We start from the raw sequence: 12107 nt of genomic DNA on the forward strand, positions 1-12107 counted from the left end.
TCCGTCCATTAAATCCTGTGACTCAGTCCAATAAATCCAAACGGGGATATTTTACTAAGTAGAAATACTGATTTTGCTGGATAACTGCGTGGAGTAAAACCCAGACAGCTCTTTTTACTTCAGTCCATGTTCCAGATTTTGGAGGGTTCCAGGTTTTACTCAGTGTGGCTGAGTAAAAAAACATCCTGACTTTTTCATTTCGTACACACGGCCAGGTTTACTACCGTGTTAGCCAGCAAAGCGCAAATCCGCAAGAAACCTTTGTTAAGTAAAGAAATGTAGTAACAACTACCTTCCCAGAACAGAACCCTGGGACCAACAACCCTGAATTTTTTTACAGTCTATGCCTAGGACCAACAATTTAGTGAGAAAGTGGAGACTCACTTACCAGAAGCCAGGCCCACACAAATGGAATGGGGCCACGAGGTCTCGTGTGGAACCGGTAAGGACAAGTTAGCCTATGTGATGGCACCCAGAAAGTTATCTTGTAATCAAGAACTTTTCAAAATTTCAATGCTTCGGCAGCTGCAGTAAACAAAAGACAACGTTCAACAGGAAAGCAGCGGCATTCAGACATGCCAGCGTTTGATCTTCCAGGAAGTGAAATGTCAAAAAAAGAAGAAGAAGAAAAAAAAGAAGATTCCAGGGACAGTGGTTTCTACATTTAATAATTAAGTGTTAAGTTTTAAGAAGGTGCACATGCATACTGTAAAGTGTTTTTAATGAGTACCCTGATGAGATGTGCATAACTGGCTCTCCTTTTTTAACTGAATGACTGATCACTTCTGTATCTTCTGCACCTAGAATTGCCATTGGCAGTCTCAAAATCATTTTATCAACTGGTGATACTGTTTGAATTTGTTAAATTTTAAGAACTTACTTGGAATACCTGTACCATAATCTGTTAACATTTCTGAGGTATGTCCTAAAAATTGCACCCAATGTTTTTTGTGACCTCCTCCTCCCATTTATATGGTTGTAATTTCTAAGAAACAACTATGGACCATCAAGAGGCTGCATAGGTAACTTATGAAGAACTAAAGAGTTTGAAAACTCTCTAGCTTGATTGATGTTTTGTCCTTGGAAAAGAAGAAAAATTCCAGATTGTTATCGTTCACGCCTATTCTGACTGATGCTACTACTACTGGCAGGACGTGTAATCAGCATCATTTAGTCAAATTATAGAACCTGCCGCCTGGCAACTTCCTGTGCATGTTTTCACACGCAGACCCAGGGAAGAGCATTCCTGCTTTTAAAATGTCCCAAGCTTACAAACTTGCAATTTGCTTGGTATTCAATGCCATAAAGGCCACTTTGCTAGCCTTAAGTAAGGACAGGCATGCTACACTTCTTTTACATTACATTACATTACATTACACTTCTTCCCAACAAAAAACAAAAACTGGTCAGATAACTGATTGTAAACACTGCTGAAATTATTATTTCACTTACCTCCACATTTTTCCCTGTAGTTTTACTCCATTTCCATGGTTCCGCTGGGATAACCTAGTAAAATACAGGTTTGATGAATGGAAATAAAAGGAATTACCCAATCCTAAGTCATTTTGTGTTAAAGTACTCTATTGAGGATAAACAGGAAAATGTACCATTTACATTCAAGCATTAACAATCACATATTCATTTTGACAATGTCCTAGGTCAGTAGAAAAGTAGAGAAGTAAACATTCTTTGCATGATTTTTACCGAATTACTATTTTATTAATATAATAATTATTATTATTTTACAGAATATCATTTTAGATTCCTGTTTGTCTGAATTTCTGAAGAATGATGAACATTTGGATTGCAGCCCTGACCTTAAGTATACATAGCAAGTCAAATGTATTTAATTTCACTTACATTTGAGCCATTTACAGATACAAATTATTTTCTGAAATATGGAGAATTCTCCTCTAATGTATCAGTTCACATTTTTATCTGACGCAGTTTCTTATCAGCAATATTTTATTTAAGTCAAACTGTCAATTATTTAAAGAGAGAAAAGCTCAATTAATCTGGCCTGCAGAGATAACCTTTCCAACTCACTGGAGGTTTATTTGGTGAATGAATGAATATACCAGAGTGGCCTCAGATTTCATTAGCTCTGAAAAACATTGAAGGCGTTCGTCCTCTTTTCATTTGACCCCTCTCTATTTTAAATGTATTTTTTTCCTCAAACTAAGCGAGTCGGAGAGCGCCCTGATTGAAAAGAGCGAACGTATGCACATCACTGTTGTCCCACATCATTCAGGGAACAAACCTTTTTAGATCTTTAACTACCACAGGAGTGCTGATTGCACAGGCGCCTATTTCCTAACCGACGGCCACCTGAACAATGATGTGTTCAGCTTTTAGCCCCTCAAGCCTTTCAAAGGTGAATCATTTCACAGTTTGGAACCAGATCTCCATAGCAACTTCTCTTTGAGAGGTTTAGAATCACCATCCAGTAATTCTATGATCATCAAGCCCCACCATCCCCAGCGGTTCTTTTCACAGCAGACAAGGAAGGGAAGCCAGGGGAAAATTCGACAGACTATTTTAGGCAATTCGTCCGGCGGGCGATTAGAATTCAAAATATTTCAACCTTCAATCACCAAGCACATTATTTGGCGCTGCACCGATCCTCGTTCAAGACAAGCAGGCATTTCAGTCTAATCACTCCAGATGAGTAGAGACAGACAAAAAAACCCTCTTCATCCAGGAGGAATCAAAATGCTCATTTTAACTGCGTGACCATATTGTAGCAGACCCCACAAAAACACAGAGAGTGTTTTCATTGGTTTTTTATTGAAAACAGGGCAGAAAACCCCAAAAGGTCAGCTCTGCCCTAGCAATAATCATGTAACCTGTCACAATATGCATGGGTATGTGATCAATCTGACCAGACAGCTCTCAGAAATGACTGCAGTTTGATGGTAATAAAGGCAGTAGGGCTTATTAAAGCCTATTAGTAGTGCTCCAATTGTAAAATTGCACCAGTCTTGGGTGTTTGGTTGATCCACTGGCAGGATGGACCAATACAAAACAGCCATCATCCAGGGAAACTCATATTAAGAAAAACCTATTAGATTTTTAAGTTTAATGCATTGGTATATCCAGTATTGAATGAAGAAATTAATTTAAAATTGTTTTTATGTTTATCCTGTTATAATGCAATTGTTTTTGTCATAATGTGATCAGATTCTGAAATGCATTCATATTCATACCCACTCAGCACGCCCTGATGACAACCCTCAGTGGTCAAAAACCACTTCCTTTTATTTATAGACCTTTCCTGTCTGCCCCCTAGTGGTGTGGGCACCGGTGCCCACAGAATGGGCATAAAGCAAAGATCCACAATTTATTGAAAAATGGGCTGCAGACACACAACAAATTTGAGGTCAGCGCCTGCAGCAGACTCCTTTTTGGCCAACAAGGCCACTTGTTCCCTTATCAACATTCAGGGCATCAAATGGACCTAAAATAAAAGGAGGCTCCCCATCCCCCAATCACTTACAGTATTACACAAACCCACTTCACATTTTTTATACTTTCTAGAGTTACTTGGTCTCGTTTATTTTTGCATAAAAAATTGTATACCCTTTCAGCTTTCAGAACAGCATCTCACATCGCAGAATAAATCATTCATAAAAAAAGTTTTATGTCCATATGTAGTTTACTTACATTGCATTCACTTTTGGTTTATCCAATACTTGTGTCTTTATGGCCCTTATTGTCAATGTAAATGTTTCTGTAATCCAAAATGTGTCTGCTCCTATTCAAGCTAAAAATGTAACCTAGGTCAGGCGCCATTTTTAACTCAATCCAACAAGCATCCACTTTGAACATGGCTGGCATATCTGACCACCCAATAGTCTCGTTACTATAGTAGTATATTGTTCAGTAGATGCTTGGTTATGTAAACAGCCATAGGTTTACTTTTATGTCATTAAAGTTACATGTGTCAATGGGTCCAGCCATTAGTGAGTAATCTGACTATGTATCTGCTGGGGGGTGTGCATAACATAGATTGTGCTGACAAGCAGAGATTGCATGCCATGGAAGCAAGCTAGTTCTCAAAACAACTAGTATTGTGCTATAAAACGTATTTATAATTATTGTGGATTGGAGAAAAACAATTTTACACTGTGACAGAAGTAATTGAAGAGCTCAAAAAACAGACAAAATTAGAGGCTTTAGTTTTATATTTATAAAGTGGAGATTTTCTAAACAAATTTTTTGAAAAGGGTGCTAGATAATGCTATAGCCCCACTGGTGGACATGCACAGTAATTTCACTGAAAAAGTGACTTTAGTGTTTCTTATTATTTCTTATTATTTCACGTCAAGATTCTGTACACTACTCCTCCTACAGCTTTTCAGCAAAACCTACCAAGTTTGGCTAGTAGCTTCACCTGGTTGCTCATGATTTTGTGTCATTAGCACTGATTTTTTATTTTTGTAGTTACGATTTCACATTGGAAAATTTCCCATTAACAGGTTCGGAATGTGAACAACAGGCTTGCAATTGCAAGCTACACTCCAGGCTGAAATTTTAGCTCAGCCATGGGTTGGCTTCAATAAGTGAGTGGAGAAAGCATGCGAATGGAAGGGAAAAACGTTTAGCAAAAATCAGACACTTCATCAGTGTATATCTGTGTCAATCAACCCACCCAGTCTTTTTAGATTAGCCAACTGTCATGTTTGAGAGCTAGTTGCTCTGTCTTAATAGTGAACAAGTGATAAAAAAATATATAGCTCATATTACAGGAATGTATGACAGTATATTTATGAAAATTGAGAAGCATTTGAAAGCACCAGGAGAGCAGCAAAGTAAGTAGTTGTTTTGTCCTAAGAGCCTGGTTGAGTGCCAGTTGGAGGAACCTTCAACCTTTAATTACTGCCAAGCAAGATTGATGACAGCAGATTAAAGCATGGTTGAAGGTTCAGGGTTCAGGAGGGCAGGCTAAAGACCAGAACTGTGATAAAAAACTTAAATTTTTCTTTCAGGTATCTTGGGCCAAACCTGAGTCAAGCCCAATGGTTTAAGTGCTCTCAAAATGCCAGAAAAGTTGAAACTATAAAGAGACGTGCAATTAACCAGCCATGAAAAATTGTAATCTACTTCCTCAAGTTTGATGGCTAGTACATTATAGTCAGCCATGAATATGAACAATGCAATTTTTTATTAACTTGATTTTATAATAACAGTCAGTTTAAACATAACAAATGTTTTACGTTTTTAACTGTAGTATTGCAACTGTTTATTCACTGTACTCTCACAGATTTGAAAAAAGTTTTTATTTTGAGAGGTCATTGAGAGAAAAGAAAAGGAAAGCAGTATTCTGTTTTCATGTTGCTTTCCTGCAGTTGAACAGGTTTCACCTGTTTCTTTTTGGCCAGCCTTTATTTTGACGGGGCCAGGAGGCTAAAAAAATGCTGCCCTGTTTTTATGATTTAAAGTAAGGCTTGGCACTAGATCGTGTTATAACAAGTTCTACCCTGAAATCTCTGACATTAAAGGTGTTGACATTTAGCAGTCTCAGAAGTTGTATTTTCTATGCAACGTGCAAGCATTCATGGAAGCTGTTTCTAATTTTCACAAAGGAAAATATCAGGCTCCTGTTCTTTCCTCTACCATATAATCAAGCAATAGAGGTGCAGTGAATGTTACAGCATGTGCTGTCTGACGCTAGATAGAGCATTCCTGTAATTATAATGCAAAACCAGAAATGGCAAATGGTTAAACGATGGAATAAACAACATTCTCTGTGGGATCGCCCAAAATACAACCACACCAGTCTGCATTCCCCGTTCATCTTCTGAAGATGAAAATAGATGTGTAAAATACAAAAAAAGCAAAATCTCCTATCTTTACTCTGCCAGTGCTGATTTTGACCAGCAGGCACACAGTGTGATGCACAATTGGCCATTGTGTCACTGGGGAGGATGGTATTCAGTCCACAGACTGACTCTGAGACTTGTCTGGTCAGCTGGGTGCCTGCCTGCATCAGCTGTACAGTCCTCTTGCATAGCTCAACTGGAAGATTTCAGAATGGAAAAGAGACAGCCAGCATTTTGCAGGTCAGATGTGCTGGTCTGCTCCAACCCAAGGACACTGAAGCCTTGGGATGATAAATTTCAAAGGGGAATTCTAAAGTAGGGTGAAAAAAACTGTTTTGAAATTTCTGATATCATTATTTCCATCATCTAAAACCCTTCACAGGTTCAGTTTCAGCCTAGTCCCTGGTGCTTGATGTTCTAAAATGGAATAAATACACAAAAACATACAATCCTGAGACATCATGAATCTTCCACAGGTTCCCAAACATTTAATTGTGTGGCACCTAAGCAAGCATGCAATGGCAAACCTGTCTTTATTGTGGTATATAAATTAATATCAATGAATACAATGACCACTCTATTCAGTGTAATGTAATGTAACCACTGACAATACAGATGAGGTGAACTCAAATCCCCAGTATACTATAGTGCAGTTAAATGTGGGTGGAATCCTGTTACATTAAAGAGCTGTTTGACAGTGCTTCACTGACAGTTAGTCAGTCCTTTATTTCACCAAGAAATCAGAGTTCTAGGCAAGGTCTAGGCAAACACAGTTCATCTAGGAATTTACATTCATTTCATACCTCACTTACCCCTTCATGCTTACCCATTCTATATACATACAGTACTTGGTAACAATCTCCTTTTGTTTTTGTTTGGTAAGTGAATTGCATTTGTAGATGTTTTTGTGTATAGTTATGGTGGGAACAAGAACAATTGCTTCCTGAGTGAGGTCTGTAGATCACTGGAAAGAATCACAGACTATCACCAAGCAATTTGAATTCCTGTGGATGGAATTCAGCTTTGGGCTGTAATGAAACTTCCAAGGCAGCTTAAAAAAGCAGACATTTGGATATCCCAGTTAGATTGTGTTCTGATATCTGTGCTGTCAGGAAGTATGGCAGTTAATGTATAAATATATCACTGCATGAAGTGTAAAAAAGATTATCTTAATTGTAACCAAATGTCAAACAGATCCCTTGATAAGCTCCTCTTTGAGTCCCAGTTGCATAAAATATTTTTTAACATGCTATTGTTTTACATGTTTATATTACGTTATCAAATCAGCATGAATCTAGATACTAAGTATGATCATTTGTTTTTTAATTAGATGCATCTAATGTATTTTTAAACTTGTGCACAGAGTTATTGTGACAGTTAATTCAGTAAACAATTGCACCAGAACGTCACTTGCTGCAACTGCACTGCCTTTGAGGGCTTGGCCTATTTGCATTTTTGTTTCAGAGGAGGATTTGTCTCATATGTAATGTCCTGAATTCACCTGTAGATTGGATGAAAATGTCCCTAAATATAGAATTTCAGACACAAGGAACAGGCAGTGTCCTCCAGTTTTATCATTCTCACAAGTGGACTAGTTGCTACTCCTGAGCAGTTATGGCTGATAGATCATGGATATATACTGGAAAAGAACCCAAGAATAGCACATTTAGATTAATTTCCATGTACGTGCTATAATACAGAATCATAAATAAATCAGTGTCTTTGCTCCTCAGCTGATGAAAAAACTCCACATACAGGCTAGTCTTTGAGAAGACAGATGTATTCCCACTAACTGACCTTAGCTATGGTTTCTAAGAACAATCCAACTTTGGAGGTTTACTTGTCTGTGTGTCTTTGTGTAGTAATCCAATTAGCCACCAGAAGCACTAGTGATAGTACAGTGACATGTTCCATGGCTTGCCTCCTGTGCTTTGCCATCTATAACCATGACAAGGGTTATTTTGTTTATGAGTGAAGACACTCATCAGATTTGTGTGGTTGTCCACTTGCCTTTGAATAATTATTGCGAAACATGGCATGCGAATATTGGGTAAATATCTTGTTATACTTCTGCTCCAGCAGTTGATCTTAGACTGTGCCAGGAAACTAACAGCAAGCATTGTTAAGGATGCCTTCTGGCTATCATATCTCTTGGGATAAGTGCTCCTACTTCCCCTTAGCTTGTCTGGGCTTGAGGTAAACCATCAATCTTATTTTAAGTTTGCCTGAATACTGCTGGCCCAAGTCAAAATGCTGTAGAAAAGGCCTGACTCATTTCTGGTACTACTGATATAAAGACATGGCCAGTAAGTGGAAATATGGCTTATGACTCCACCACTTGTATAAAATGGAGTCTTAAAAGCATGCTGGCTGCTTTAGATCTCAATCAGTCTCTTTACAGACTGGAGATTCTACTTGCATCCAGTGACATGTCGATAACAGGGAGCCCGTTGAACAGTGTTCATTCTGAAGGAACACGCTCCACTGGGTTAGGCTCAGCAGAGAACCCAAGAACAATAAGGGGAAAAAATACACAGGTATTGTGACACTGTTCATTTGCCCTCTCATTCTGCCTGCAACTGCAAAACCTTGATAATCAGAGCTCTTTTCACATAATGGAAAAGTCAATAGCTGCATACAATCAGTAAACAAATTTGGCTATTTTTAAAAGGGCCCCTGTCTCCATTTAGCACTGGCAATTTAAATTATTCTAGCGTGTAACACTTTAATTGTGTAAGACAAAGACCATGTCTAAGACACAAAAGAACCAGTGGCACACAGAGAACTGCTAGTAATTTCTATGCTGCCATAGTGAGATGACAAGTGATAAGCATTTTGCAAGAATTAGTTTGCTTGTGTATCTAAAGGAAAAAGGACAGCCAATTAGTGGGAGTAACAAAGTAAAGAAAAAAAGTCAAGATTTAACTGCTTTCCAGATGCAATGGTCCAGCTTGTAAGATTCTGAACAATGAATCTGAAAACTAGGAATAAACTCTATTGATTTATGTTTCCCCATAATGTAGGAAAGAGAACAGAACTACAACAGACAGAAATCAGATATTTTAAGAACAGGTCTGCATTCACCCAGGCTGTCCCTCAAAAAAGTTGCGTCACACATCATGATGATCCTTCTTGACAGAATATGGCTTTTTCAACAAAATGCCATCAAAGAAAGCTCTCTGTGGTGCCAAAAGCACAACATACTGAGGTTGAAATTGAGATAATGCATGGTCCAGAAAACCTTCAAAAGATCTCTGCCACAGGCAGCAATGGACATATCCCAGTCTTTAGTTATTGTTGCCTGATTGCAATAAAAAGTGATTGAGAAAAGATTCCTGACTGGAATGTGGGACTGGAGGTTGGCTGCCACAGAATCATTCCTATCCAGTGGCCACTCTTACTAGCTTTTCAATTAAATCAGATTTCTTGATGAAGAGATTAGTCATAGCTCAGGTAGCTGAATTCCGTAACACATTCTGAGCATATTTGTATGGTGTATTTTTAACCAATTTTTATTCAAATGTTAAATTTTTCCTCCAATTTTGAATGCCCAATATTCATACCCATGTGTGTTAGCCTACCTCATCACTGCAACATTCTCTGTCAATCCAGGAAAGCAAAGACAATGGCATGCTTTGGCTCTCCTGTAAAATATGTGATCTTGCATGACTCCCTGGTGACCACTCATATTGCTTTCACAGAAAACTCTTATCTATCTGGAATGGGAAAAAGGCCCAACTGATGAAAATGGAAACATGGCTGCTCAACAAGTCAACCAACCTTCTCGTATTAGTTTGGTTTTTTACTCATTACATTAGTTTATTGCTCGTTACATGCACACTCGTCAGAAAACATTGAAGCAATGACAGGGCTTACAAAAATGACTTGGCGTTGTATATTGAGGGAAAATTTTAAATTCCAGATTGAATTTAGGGATTAACAAGCGCAAATCCTCAATAGCTGCAACCACACACGCGCATGCATCCATGTGTGCATGCATCCACGCACACACCCTCACACAAACATGTGACCTCTTCTTTGGTTCATGACCAACCTTTCCACAAAATCTTGTGCAAATCTGTGAATCCATTCGGGAGTTATGCGCCTTTTTGTGTTAGGCCACGCCCATTGCCACGCCCCCTCACACAAACACGTGACCTCTTCTTTGGCTCATGACCAACCTTTCCACAAAATCTTGTGCAAATCTGTGAATCCATTCGCGAGTTATGCGCCTTTTTGTGATAAACCACGCCCATCGTCACGCCCCCTCTTGGTCAATCAGCATTGAAAGTTACTCAGCTCGACCTTCGGTCATGACCAACGTCCATGCCAAATTTCAGCCTCCTGGGGCGAAAAATGTGGCCGCTACGGGGTGGGACACTTTTTGTGGACTAACCGACCAACCGACGGAATGCAAATGCCATGCCTAGAATCAACTCTGGATCATTTTTTTAGCTTTATTGTGCATGATATAATGATGCAAAGACACACAGCTGGCCAAAAAATAGCCAATTGGCCAATTACGTCTGGTCCCCTAAAATGGGGGAACTTATATTAAAAAAGGGTTGTAATTCTTACAAGGTTCATTTGATATAGAAGTACCCTCAAAATGATGCTGACAGTCTGCCCTTTAACCTCGTAATCATTGTTTAATTTCAAATCCAGCGCACTGGGGTACAGAGCCAAAACAATAAAAATTGTGCCACTGTCCAAATACCGACTGCACAGCAAATTATAAAAAATGTCTTTTTTTTTTTTTTGCTATTCTTTTTTCTTCCTCAATTTTGAATGCCCAATCATAATTGTTGCTTACAATGCCCTCTACAAATATGATAAGAACCATACAAGCAGCACATCATTGGAAATTAAAAATTAAAAAGATTTCTCTGAACCAGTCATCTGAGCTACAGAGTTACTGGAATGGAGGATTGTACAACTGGCCTAGCTATCATATGTTGATCACAGGAACTTGGAATTACTACAACATGATGATGTGATGAGGCAGGGACTTCGCTGACAACTATAACCCTCTGTCTTGGCCTTGTGATGCTATGGCCTGTTATTAGTTTCCCTACTGGACTGTCCACCACAGTCAACGATGACTGCATTGAGTCCGGACCTACAGCACTCAAGCTAATTCAAACTGAAGAATTTCTGGTTCTGCTTTTGAGGATTCCTCATGTATGTCTTTAGATTTCTTTTAAAATGTGCTGTTCTTCACTGACCCAGTCAACACTCCAGGCTCAGACTTCCCCTCCCACTCACTGGAGATAAAGGAGAACAAAACATTGACATGCTCTGCAGCTGTAGACAAGCTTTACTCAAACAGTGAGCCTCCAGTTCAGTCTCATTCCTGAGGCTGATGGAGGCGTGTCATGTCTTTGTTGTATGTAAAGAATGAAGACTGAACTGTCTGCACTTTGGAAATACGTATGTTGGCGCCATACTGATTATTTGGCTATTTTTAAAATGCATTTTTAATGGTCTGAATTCTTGTGACAGAGAAGACAGTGAATGGTTGTCAAGTGCACTTTTTGTCATGACGTTTTATTATTGCCTGTGGAAGCAGAATAGGCTAAATCGCAAAATGACAAATTCTTGCTTGCTCACACTGCTGTCAGGAGAATGCAGTTTACCCAAGGAAGGAATGATCATGTCTGCCTGGCGAACCAAGCTGATTCATCGCTGTCTCCCACAGAGCCACAGGGTGAATGCTCTGTAAAGGCCCACGCAGCCATCACTCAATGGCTCCCCCAGGCTTCTGCAGAAAATGACATCACATAGAGCTGTACTTTAAGTGGCATCATATATTTGCACTTTATATCTGAGGGAATTTACGAAGGTGTCAAGTTGGACTTCTGCCAACTCAGAACTTCCCTACATTCTCCCAGCAATCTCAAGCTTGCAATGTATATCTTCCTGGTTTGCTAGTGAAGGAAGTGAGGAAATTATAGAAAATGCAATCAGAGTTGTGTCAGTGGCAGGACATTTTCTGCAGCAGTTTGGTTTTTTGTCAGCCCATTGAATAAACTCACGTTTCTAACAAAAAGGGAAAACCAATGAATCCCGCCGTGGACTGCCTAGATTAGAACACCTGCTAAAGCAGTTAACGGGTTTGCAGAAGAATTTCCATGAAAGCTTATCAATCAATCAGACAAGCTTTATTTTTGCTGAGTACTACTTTAGGTTTTCACATAGCTGCTCATCAAAGAATGTTTTCCAAAGGAAATAAACTTTTTTTTTTTTAACTCAATTGAGCTAGTTTCGGGAAAACTGGAAATGACA

General features: G+C 38.9%; 1 long non-coding RNA gene across 5 annotated transcripts in view; it reads right to left on the minus strand.

Annotated features, from left to right (window-relative positions):
- LOC118224165 overlaps positions 1 to 12107 on the minus strand; it is a 69569-nt gene that overhangs the window by 42082 nt on the left and 15380 nt on the right. For 2 of the 5 annotated variants that reach the window (XR_004764586.1, XR_004764583.1), the window contains exon 3: positions 389 to 1506. The exons of 1 other annotated variant lie outside the window; for it this stretch is intronic. This is a non-coding gene — a long non-coding RNA (uncharacterized LOC118224165). The remainder of the gene's footprint in view (positions 1 to 388; positions 1507 to 12107) is intronic. 2 more of the 5 variants (XR_004764584.1, XR_004764585.1) reach the window with 2 other exon arrangements.

This window comes from Anguilla anguilla, chromosome 3 (assembly GCF_013347855.1).
Source record: "Anguilla anguilla isolate fAngAng1 chromosome 3, fAngAng1.pri, whole genome shotgun sequence".
Taxonomy (NCBI): domain Eukaryota; kingdom Metazoa; phylum Chordata; class Actinopteri; order Anguilliformes; family Anguillidae; genus Anguilla; species Anguilla anguilla.